Source organism: Gorilla gorilla, chromosome 6, assembly GCF_029281585.2.
Source record: "Gorilla gorilla gorilla isolate KB3781 chromosome 6, NHGRI_mGorGor1-v2.1_pri, whole genome shotgun sequence".
NCBI lineage: Eukaryota > Metazoa > Chordata > Mammalia > Primates > Hominidae > Gorilla > Gorilla gorilla.
Genome location: NC_073230.2, coordinates 14,704,090 through 14,716,352, shown reverse-complemented (window position 1 = coordinate 14,716,352; position 12,263 = coordinate 14,704,090). Strand labels below are relative to the sequence as shown.

At 39.6% G+C, this 12,263-nt stretch overlaps 1 protein-coding gene across 2 annotated transcripts in view; it reads right to left on the bottom strand.

Moving 5' to 3' along the window:
• Positions 1-670: 670 nt before the first annotated feature.
• C1GALT1 (core 1 synthase, glycoprotein-N-acetylgalactosamine 3-beta-galactosyltransferase 1) overlaps positions 671-12,263 on the bottom strand; it is a 123,808-nt gene continuing 112,215 nt past the window's right edge. For both annotated transcript variants that reach the window (XM_063708378.1, XM_063708376.1), the window contains exon 5: positions 671-1,157. The gene's annotated coding sequence lies outside the window, so the exon portion shown is untranslated. The remainder of the gene's footprint in view (positions 1,158-12,263) is intronic.

Sequence of the window (12,263 nt, the reverse complement as noted above, 5' to 3'; positions counted from 1 at the left end):
TACTATGGATCCTCCATATTTTCTAATTCTTTTATTCCTTTGAAAAAAGCTGTCTATAGAGAAAGATCTTATTTATTACTGGTTAATTTCAAAAAGGTTTTGAGGTAGCAGAAAAAGGTCTCCAGCTATAAGTTGAAAAAAGGAGAACAGCACAAGTGCAGTAAAAAAAAAAAAAAATCCTACATAACTAGACAATGTACCAAGGCTATATCTGTCCCTGGAAAAAACTCAGTATTCCTATAGGAAATCACTCTGCCATTCGAAAGCTTTGCTAAATATAGTCAGGCAGCAGAGCCTAGGCATTAAATCAGTAGGGCTGGTTTGTTGATTATGAATGGACTAAATTCAGGAAGACATAGTGTCCTCTAGAAAGGCCCCATCTACCCCTTGCCTATGTATCACCCTACTTTTTATCTAGGCTTTATGTGTATTGGGGAAAATTGTTCCCAGTTACCACTTCCCTGGTACCTTAGTGGTGCTGAGAAAAGCTCCCTGCATGGAGGAGCAAGGCAACACCCTACCATGTGATGCAGCATCAGTGGAGTGGGGTAGGTGGGGAGAACCACTTTGAGGGCTGTTTTTGGGACTCATCATGGACAAAACAGATCCTTTGCAGGTCAAGGAAAATAAATGTGTTGGGGATGGGAAAAGATAGACACATGAAGAAATATTAGAAGGATTCTCTGCTTTTATTTGAATGCATGTTTTCTTATTGCTTCTACATCCAGAATGAGTTTTTGTAGGCTAGCTGGCTCTTCAGTTCTCCAATAATGAAAGTGAGATGGAATACTAGCCAGTTCAATTAATCATTGATTTTAATGAATGTTCATTGTGCACCTTTTATGTGCCAGGCTCTTCCAGGAGCTGGGAAACAGTGGTGAACAAGACAAGAAGCTCCTCTTCTGGTGTGGGGTGGGAGGATAAACATTCCAATAGGCAGCATCCTGATCATCTCGATATGCCCTTGACCGATATATTCAATATTTTATTTGTTGGTGTATTCTTGGCCTCCCATCCATATACTCTACTTATATAGGACATGACAATAGGCCACTTATTCTTAACTCCCTGGACCCTTAGTCTCAGCCATGTTGTACTTGCTCTTCTTAGTCATCCTCATGGTCTTGCTTTCTGTCTCATTCACTCCTATGCATTGTCTGCAACAGAAGCACAAGGAGTAGTTTTTAGGATTTAACCAAGATCTGAGGCCTGAGGTTCTACCCCTGGCCTTTTCATTTTCATAGACTTTCTGGCTCAACCGTACCCCTTACTTTGCCCAAGCCTTGCTATAAGCCCTCAGCTCTTACATGTGCCTCTCCCAGTGTTGACTTGTATATACAGTGTCCTGCACCTGCTCTTACAACTGACCAATAGGTGACTTGCAGCACATGTACCCGTGCTGAGATATGTCAATATCTGTCTTCCTCTTTGCCTGCAAGCCTCAGTAGGAGTGATGCCCATCTACCATGCTCCAAAACATCTCAGCCCTATTGAAATTATTATCATGTGAACAACTACCCTCTTTAAAAACCAGAATAAGTTATTAGAGACTTGGATTTAAATACCTTAGGAATGGTGAAGGTAGAAGACAAAGCCCCTAACCCCTATACAGGGGCATGTACTTGCTGGAACAAGCTTGAGATTGTACCTTGAGCTGGAACATTTGTGAAGCACTGCCCTGTCACACCTCTAATTTATTCCCACCTGCAGGTATTGTTTAGGCATCATGTATTACTCCAAGAATCACTACTACTTGCATATAAGGTCATTTTTACCCTAACGTAAAAGTAAATAGTTGACAATGATCGATGAGCAGTCCTGGGTAGTGTTCTCTAAGAGAAAAGACCAGAGTGGCAAAGATTTCCTGCCTAGCAACCCCTCCCTTTTATGAACAGGTACTGTGACTTGTCTTGGATTTCACTTCCTACTCCATTCCTTCTATTCCCCACTCAATAATTTAGGACATTTACCAGTCTGCAAGAGAGTTTGAGGGGGAAACACTGTCCTAAAGGGCTATAAATGAAATCAAAGGCATGGTCTCTGGGGAGTCTCTCTATGTCAAAGAGAGTCAGATCCTCCAGGTGCTTTGATCTACTGGGAAGATCGGACAGATTCATGAAGTAGACAAAAAGTCATGTAAAGCCACGTAACAAATGCAAATTGAAACTAAATGCCCAGTATGACTATAAATTCTAGAGAGACTTGAAATAGAGATGTAATACATAGATGACAGTAAAAGAAGGCTTGCTGGAAACAGAATCCTCTCAAGATTGTGGGTATGGTGCCTCTTGGCAATCTGCACCAGCACAGCTGCCAGAAAACAGGAAATCTGGCCAGAGATGCTAAGAAAAAAAATCCAATGTCTGTGACAATCTGTCAGACAGTCATTAGCATTCCCCTGACCACAGAGGAGCTCAAATTTGAAGGTCTCGCCTGATCAAACACACTTTCTGAGTAATGAAGTATTGAGCCAATCCTTGGAATAAAAAGCCTGTAAGTCTCCTTGGAAATATACTGCCATTTGGAACACGTTCATCTCCTGCTTGTGGGCATATCCCCTCTGGGTCCGTTTGCTTTCTAAATTTCAACTATGAAAATGGAAATAAATGATTTGCTATATCTAAGGTGGAACTAATATCTGATCCATGTTCAGTCTTCCAAACAGGGTAATAAAGGTGTTGGTAGCTCTGATGTAATAAATAGTACTTAAGTTGACCTAATACATTTCTGAATAAGAAACTATTGCAATTGTAAAACAGGTAGTTTAAATAGGATTGATCATTTTTTCCTTTTGATAAATTTACCTACTTGTGTATTATGCATGTTTTAAATGCATTTGCTTTTTATTCAAAGAACAGAAATACCACTTTTTTTCTACTTGTCCAAATTTTAGAAAGCTTATTCTTATTGCACATTAATGAACAAATATATACTGAGATTTCCTAAAGGAAGTCACTGGAAATGGGTCTGAGCTCTATACTCGTTGCACTATCAAAAATAAACACTAAGTTTACCTAAGGTAAGTTGCATCTATGAAACAGCATGACTCAAGGATGAGAACACCTGGGCTGCTGCCCCATTTTTAGATTCTCAGGAGTCAGTAATTAATTCTCCATAACTCATCTTGGGTGTATATCCTTAGGATTTGCTCGGATAACAAAGAGTTTTTTAAGAAACATTCTGAGTGAACAGCATTGTTGGAGGTGTTAGTTCCTTATTCAGCTAATAACTTGGCTTCTAAGGGGTAATACCCAAACCCCAAAAGCTATAAGAAGAATTGAATTAGTGGCTATAAGACTATGATTGCTGGGGTGTGTATATCCTTGGACTCAAAGTCCTAGAGGATTATAACATAGCAGTTCCTCCCCAAACAGATGTAGGTTCCTGAAAACACCCAGTGAAGTACTATTTGAGGCTGAAGAACTTAAAACCATACACAAAGAAATAGAAAACACTTGGCAGACTCAGGTTATAAGTAAACTTTAAATCTCTTATATTTTAAGGTTTACTAAAATACAATAACAAAAACAGAACCCCAAATAGAAATTATGTTCATATTATTTTACATAAATAAGTGATTTATAGTTAATTTCCATTTTTCATTCTTTTGCTGGAAATTTAACTGGAAATCCCTCCATTTCAGTAAGAGGTATCTAGTTTCATTTAAAAAATGTCATGGCTCAAGGCTTTCATCAGAAATCATGTGTCATCCCCCTTTCAGCTCCTCCTGTCCTTAGTCATGCTGTTTTCTTCCTTGTGGCTGCAAGATACCTACTGCATCTGTCAGCATCAGGACCACTCACAAGGCAGGAATTAGGAGAAAGCAGAGGGAAATAGCAACATTCTTTTCTTTCTGAGGCTTTGTCCCCTGCTGTGGAAGGAAAGCCTCTAGAACCCCATTCACCTGCATCTCACTGGTGTCACATCTGCCCCTTAGCCAAAGGGGGGTCTAGGAAGTTAAATATTCTGAACTGATGACATTTCTGCCCTAAACAAATAAGTATTTTATTTCAGAAGAAGAGGAAAATTGAATCCCAGAGATAACTAGCCATATTTACTGCAAATCTTTTTCTGAATTTTTAACTCTGAGGTTGTTAACACCCATCACCTACTCCCCAGCATCCCAGCTCTTCAGTACTTCTCTTTACTCATATATCCTTGCATGCTTTGGTTCTTAGGCCTCAGGTTACTTTCCATTATCTTTTATCTTTTCAGTATTCCATTACACATATCTCTATTCCTTTCCTTCCAACTTTCTCTGCCTCCTTTTGTCTATGACTAATTTGTTGTTTTTTTCTAAGTACCCCTGATAGGAGCTGCTGTTAATCCAAAATTCTTTTGTTAGCCAAAAACATACCCAGAAATAAATTCATGTATATCCATTACTCAGATATTTTTATATCTATTAAGTTTTATATCCATAAAATTTGTGTGAGTTTGCTAGGAGTTCCTCCCAAGGGGGTGGCACTCAGATAGGTCTTTGGTTATGGATGGAGGGCCATGAGCTCAGGTGACCCAGGTGACTGGGCCGAAGAGGCAGAGTCCTTGTGGAAAACACAAAGGTCTAAGAGTAGGGTGTCTGAGACTGGCAGGAGCCAGGGCAGTATGGAGATTGGAAAAGGGTTGTATGAGGGACTTGTCTTTACAGCATTAGTAAACATGCTGCAGTACTTTGTTGATTTCTTGGTAAAATTGTGAAAAAAATTATATGCATCCAATACTGAATCTACTTTAAGCACTTGTTGGAAGTAAGAAGGGGTGGGTGGCTGAGATACCAAAGTGAACAGCCAGACTGACCTAGACACAATGAGAAATGGAAGCATCAAGTCAGCAGAGGAGAGCCTCCCAGACATCCTGCACAGCATGGGCAGTGTGGGAGAACTCCAGATGTCTTTTTTCCCAAGAAGCAAGCTCACACACCCCCGTGGACCCCTTGGGACCTGGGGATGAAACTGTGAGACAGACTTTCTTCTTGGGAGAAGCAGACATCTGGTAGTAAAAACTACCTTTGAATCTAGACAATCTAATTGCTCAACTCTAACCAATGGACAGTTTAACAAAATGCTATACATGTAAGGATTTTCCACACTACCTACTTCCTTTTATGAAAATGAATCTGGTGCCCATTGGAATGTGAGAAGATGTAATAACTGGACAAAAACAAGGACAGTAAGGAGGGAGGAAGGCTGAGATGTCGGGTGCAGGCCCCAACGTTTTCGAGCAAGACTGACTGCCAATGAAGAAGGAAAAGGAGCTGCCATTGACAAATGGATGTACAGGACTGCCAGCTGGAAGAACACTGGAGGGAAGGAATGACACTGAGCTAATGTATTGAATGTTGACATGCTGAGCCTTCAAGATCAAATAGCTCATGAGAAAATGCCTGCTTGAAATGATTCTATGTTCAAAATGTGCTCTTACAATTTAGACATAGTTACTACATTTGTTTTATATCAACAGCAGTGATTATACAGTGCCCTAGCTTTTCCAGTTGCTTCTTAACACATCTAGTCTATCAAAATCTACAAGACATGGTTTAAAATGAGAGGTAAATGAATGCTTGCATTAGGTTTTGGTTACATTTAGATCAGGGCAGTGGGCTTTGTGTGTTGAGTTGCTGCTATAGGAACGGAACTTAAGTACCAGATCTTTGGAAAGTTGTGCTGAGTTTGAATTTTGAACTGTGGTCCTAATTGTATGGCAACTTGCATCATTTTTTTCTCAAACTATGTCCATGTAAGCATCATGGACATAATGATGAGAGAAGATACTTTTTAACTAATTATAATTATAGAGTGAAAACACAACTAGAGTTTATTACAACCCTGAATTAATAACACATTAAAGTTATTGCCATATAAAAATAACATATACTCCTTTAGCTTTTGTTCCAAGATATTCAAGAAATAAGGACATTTCCCTTGGAAATAACTATATTCATGTCAACATCAATTTCTAGTTCTTATTTTGATGTGTAAAAGTGAGAAAAATCTAAAATCACATAATCTTCACTGCTCTCTTTGCCATTTGTAGAAAATGCTAGTCAAGTTCTCAGAAATTCCCAAGTCTTTCTTGTTAAAATATATTCATTGAGTTGTAATTAAGTAAAAATAATTTATATAGAAGACAATGATCGATAGAAATGAAATTTTTTAAAAAGCTCCAGTATCCTTGGTTCTTGTTTTTGTTTTTTTCTACATGAAATGTCTAGTGGAAAAAAATCCATAAAAATTAGTCACTCAATTGTTGCAAAGTATGTTGTCATATCAGTTGCAATGGTCATTTTTTCATTTTGTTAAAACAGTTTCTGTAAGAAAAGGAAAGTTATTTCAATATGCTTTATCCCCCACTAAAATTTTCTTATAAAAGCAAATAATTTCTCTCTGGTCACACCATGTTCTTATTAGATTAATATTTAGATGAATTAATTGTGTTCATTTTCATGTTTGAATATAGCTACTGCATATGCTAGGTAAAAGATAAAGTTTCTATTTTTTAAAATTGTCAACTATGGCATTATTTGGTTGTAAATAGGCAGACTTTTATGGCTTTCAAAAACAAATATAATAGTTACAAATTTAACTTATACTACAATTGAGATATGATTTTTATCTATAAATGTTGCGAACTTCTCTCTGATCTCCAGTAGTGGGGGGAAAGATCTCTAACGTTTAGCACTATCTGGGTGAAATCTTAGTTCCAATTAGTAAGCAATCCCTTCAGATAATAATCAGCTCTTGGAAAAAAGACAGAAAAAGAGCCTTCCACATTTTTGATCTTGAGTATCCCCACTGATTCTTCCCTAAGATGGCTTCTGTGGATCTGGGGGGACAGGTGTGGTTTTTTTATGCATCTTCCGGGGGGTGGACCTAATCCACCTGGTTGGTACTCACCCAGCTGGCACCTGTGGCTGAATTCTGTGGCTGCTGCACAATGTAGAGTGTCCATGAAGTCCCTGCCTGCAGGCTGTGGATTGTCTTCATGCTCCCCTCTATTCTCCACACAAGACTTAGCATTCTTCACATTCTTCCGGACCTCTTCTTCAATGCTGATGGTTGGGAATCATTAACACAGTCCCTGAGAATAAATAGTTGTTTCTTTGCTCTTCATGTGGTTACAGCATGGGCTCATCTGGGATAGGGTAGGGGTGGGAGGACTTTGTGGCCACTCCGTCATCATCATCTCGTCTCTTCTTGACTGATTCAGTCCTGTCCTGGTACCTTGGGGGCTACAGACACTTCTAATCCTGGGCCTGGTGACCCACTCTGTAATGCTCTCTACAGGGCACCCCACTGCCACTATAACAACCCCCACTGGGCTGCTCCGCACCAGAGACTCAGCAGCTGCAGGATCCTATATAAATACCACAGAGCCACGTGAGGCCACCACAATCTTCTCCTGACCTACTGTACTGCCAAGTGACACAGCTTCTCTCTGGGTGGTGCAGAACAGCCTATGAGCCTGTCCCCGACCAGTCCCAAGGGAACTAGGACAAAAGCAGCCCTACCCATGCCTAATTCTGCATTTTCTTCAGTCCTCTAAGCTGGGCGGGACAGGGGTGGGGTAAGGTGGGTGGTGCTTGGAACACACATCATCTCTGTACTTGGCTTTCCTAGTTCTTTTCCATTCTGCTTCCTTCTTCCCACCATCCTTTGGGGAAAAAACGGGTGGGTTGTCTATTTTGTGATGTCGTATCTTCTGCCATGTAGCAGCAGGTCTTGAAGCTTTGCTGTCATAGGGAGTAAAGGTTTCTTCTCTAGCCCACAGGAAAATTCTGTAAGCTGGATCCTCCAGGCTGGGACTATGGTATGTTAAAGAGGAGACAGAGTATTTGGGAAATCTCTCAAGGAAATAACCTGACTTGAAAGTCTTTTTTTTTTTCCTGCATAATCTTATTTTTTTAGTGCCAGAATTGGAAAAATATAATATTTTTGCATTCTTGCTTTCTTCAATTACATGGGCACCCAAGACAACTAAGGGAAGGCTACCCTCTCAGAAGGATGAAAGAGAGAAGTGCTTCAGTTAATTTTCATAACTTTATCTAGTTGCAAAATAAACATGTTGCTGTGGGAAGCCACCTCATTTCTATATGGAAATGGATGTGTCAGCTTACCAATTCCTTTAAAAAAATCATGGAAGAGGCAAAGTTTTGGATCTTTTTCTTGGTGGAGTTTTTTGTTACCATATAAAGAAGACAGAACATTATTTGTTTTTGCAGGCAAACTTCTTGCAGCAAGTGCACAATAGTGCATTATACAAATAGCTACTCATTTTTATTTATTTTGTATTCTAGGCAGCAAAGCTTGATGTTTTACCAAGCATAGCAGGAGGTACCATCAGTAAGAATTGATCCACACACATGAAGTGTTAGCTAATGGTTCAAAAAGAAATCTTGGATGAGATTGAACACGTTGATTCCTTTCATAGTTAACTGAAGCAGTTCACAAGAGAAGAATTCATCTACACTCTCTTCCTTAGATACTGCAAAAATAACAACAGCTGACTACAGCCATTATTATCACTTGGCTCGTCAAGTTGAATACCTAAAGGGGAGTAGGTTTTGCATTCTCTATAACTTGCTTCTAGATATCCTGGTTTTTCACTTAAATTTTAAAACAGATCTCATAATTAAATAACATGCTGAAGCTTGTTTGATACATCTCCTTTCAATGCAGTTAAAGAAAAAATTTCAGTGCCACCAAATTCACCCATCACAGGGGCTACTTTTCCTAGGCATATGAATTTTCCACTTGATCAGATGTTGGTATCCAGGGTTTTTCAAGTCACGCAAAGTCACATGTCCTCAATGCTCGGCTGTGATCAAATCCCTCCCTTGTATGTTCATGATAACAAGTATATCTTCTCACATTAAAAAATATTTAATGGGCCGGGTGAGGTGGCTCATGCCTGTAATCCCAGCACTTTGGGAGGCCAAGGCAGGTGGATCACGAGGCCAGGAGTTCGAGACCAGCCAGACCAACATGGTGAAACCGCATCTCTACTAAAAATAGAAAAATTAGCCGGGTGTGGTGGTATGTGACTGTAATCCCAGCTACTCAGGAGGCTGAGGCAGTAGAATCGCTTGCACCCGGGAGGCAGAGGTTGCAGTGAGCAAAGATCGCGCCACTGTACTCCAGCCTGGGTGACAGAGCGAGACTCCGTCTAAAAAAAAAAAAAAAAAATTTAATATCAGAGTTTCAATGTTTGAAGTAACAAGGTACACAGTTCATTCACACGGCAGTCAGTGCGTTCCATCCCTACTTGCCAATGTAAGAGTGAAGCTGGAAACACCACAGGAGTTATTGGGGAATAAGAGGCTGTCAGTCCCCACAGTGTAAGGAGCCTTCTGGGATCTTGCAGTTGCCATTGGTTGAACACCCCCTTGTATGTTCAAAGCCTTGTGCTGCAGGCTATGGACAGCCCTGCGTGAAGCACACAGCTGGGTTTCCCCATCAAGGAGCAAAGAAGCCCCCAGTTCTCTGAGACTCACCATCTATATAGTGTGAGGAATAAACAAAACTTGTGGTTGGGAAATAGAATAATGTTATATTTTCCCATAAATTCTTCCAAAAGTGAATTGTCACTTGCAACTCAGCAGGAAAAATGTCAGTATTAGTGTTGGGCAAGGGACTAATCCAGATTCAATAAAAAGTCTTCGTTATAAGACATTTCCTCTCAGGTGAATAACTAGTCCTTTTCATGTTGGAACAGTTATAGAAACTGAATTTTTTTAGTTTATAAAAATTTTGCCTTAAGGTAAGCAACACCTGTTTAGTGAATCTGGAAAAAATAGTCTTTTATTTATTTATATATTTAATGAAATGCCAATTCTTTCTGTAAAACAAACTAAGGTATGAAGATAAAAGGGTAAAAAAAAAGTTCTTTGATGCATTGTCATAGTGAATACATATTGAATCTCTCTATATTAGTGACTGTGCAGTATATAATAAGCAATATCAGTTACACATCTCCATCTGAAGGAAATTAAATTCTAATTATACAAGAGGAACCCACAAAGTTCACTTTTTCCTTTTAAATGGAAGAATGTTGTTCATTGAGAGGAAATAGTTACTTCTCTGTTCCATGTAATTTTCATAGAACAGATGTGTCTGAGGCTGGTTTTAAAGAGTGTAGCAGGCATTGTTGGGAATAAACCTGGGGAAAAGTGCACAAGAATAAATTTGGAGAGAGCTGCTTAGCCCTGTGACCTTTACAAAACTATGTCACTGTTCTGTGTTTTGTCTGAGAAAATGAGCTAGCGATAATATCCCAGCTGCCTCACAAGACACACATTCCTAAAGGTAAGGGGTTTTCTGGGATCTTGTAGTTGACATTGGTTGAATACTACCTATGTTCAAAGCATTGTGCTGCAGGCTATGGGTAAGCCAATGAACAAAAGGGACCCAGCTGCTGTCCTTAGGGAGCCCACACACAACTTTCTATGCATGGAATCACTTCCAAAATGAGAACTATCAGAGATGACTCAGGGTTATGGTAAAGGTAAAAGACACACTAAATGGAAAATCTGGAAGCTTCTTTAGACAAACAGATTGTGTCTCTATATATATCTAGATTATTAAACTGTGCTCTGACACAGAGTTAACATATTTCTGAAAAGTTGTGTAAACTGATTGTGGTGAGCATTTTCAGAAACCCCCGAGCTCCCATCCCATCCTTTGTCCTTTGGAATTAATGTGAAAAATGAGCAGTATCTTGACTTTCCTTTCTCTTCTCCCATTTCTCCCCATATACCTATTATTTCTGATTTATTTGTATAATAAATATGGGCTTTAAAGATTGGGTTTTTTTTTTCTTAACAAAAAGCTTGTAGACATGTTTTCTTCAAGTTATTTTCTTAGTTATTATTTTCTGCTATGTCTAATACCAACATTGCCGCAGGGAGTGTGTAAAAAGGGAGGAATGCAGATGTTTTTCTATTTGTTTTTACTATCATAGAGTGGAAAAAACATGGACCAGTTAGAAGCAGCTTCATCACTATCTGTGTAGGTGACCCTAGAATGTGGGTGACTTAGACTTCAGTGCACAAAGAATTGGATGGTTGTTAATGCAAATAACCCAGTCCTCAACACCAGAAATTCTTTCTTGCATTTAAAAGTAGTCCTGTACACAGTTAGAAATGCTTTCAGCTGCAAGTAGTAAAACAGTAAATAATAATATCTCACATAATAAATCTCTTAATAATGGTTCTAGGGTTGATGCACCTCAACAATGTCATCAGAGTCCCTGGTTCTTTCTTTTTGTCCTACCTTCTCTACATGTTAGCATTTCATCCAGTCATCTCAACTTATGGCCACAGATAACTGCTGCTCCTGGTGACACAGTCTCTCACATGCTCAAGGAATGGCACCAGACAGCTCTCCTGTGTACTTTTTTATCTTTTTTTCAGAAGCAAAAGCTTTCCCAAGAACTCCCCACTCCTGGTGGAGTCTTCTTATATGTTTTTGGCTGATTCTAGCTGCAGAGAGATGGGAAATGTATTAGGGTTCTCCAGAGAAACCAGTAGGATGGAGATATATATAAAGAAAATAAGATTTAATGTGATAAATTGGTCATGCAGTTATGAAGGCTAAGAAGTAAGTCCCACAATCTGCCATCTGCAAGCTGGAGACCCAAGAAAGCAGGTGGTGGTGTTATAAGAAAGGGGTCCTGATCCAGACCCCAAGAGAGTGTTCTTGGATCTCCCACAAGAAAGAATTTGGGGCAAGTCCATAGAGTAAAGTGAAAGCAAGTAAGTTATTAAGAACGTAAAGAAATAAAGAATGGCTACTCCATAAGCAGAGCAGCAGCATGGGCTGCTCAGCTGCTTATACTTATTGTGGCTTCTTGATTATATGCTAAACAAGGGGTGGATTATTCATGAGTTTTCCGGGAAAGGGGTGGGCAATTCCCAGAACTGAGGGTTTCTCCCCTTTTTAGACCATATAGGGTGAATTCCTGACATTGCCATGGCACCTATAAACTGTCACGTCCCTGGTAGGAGTGTCTTTAGCATGCTAATGTATTATAATTGGCATATAATGAGCAGTGAGGACGACCAGAGGTCACTCTTGTCGTCATCTTGGTTCTGGTCGGTTTTGCCCAGTTTCTTTACTGCGACCTATTTGACCAGCAGGATCTTTATGACCTGTATCTTGTGCTGACCTCTTATCTTATCCTGTGACTTACAACACCTAACCTCCTGGGAATGCGGCCCAGCAGGTCTCAGCCTTATTTTACCTAGCCCCTATGCAAGATGGAGTCAC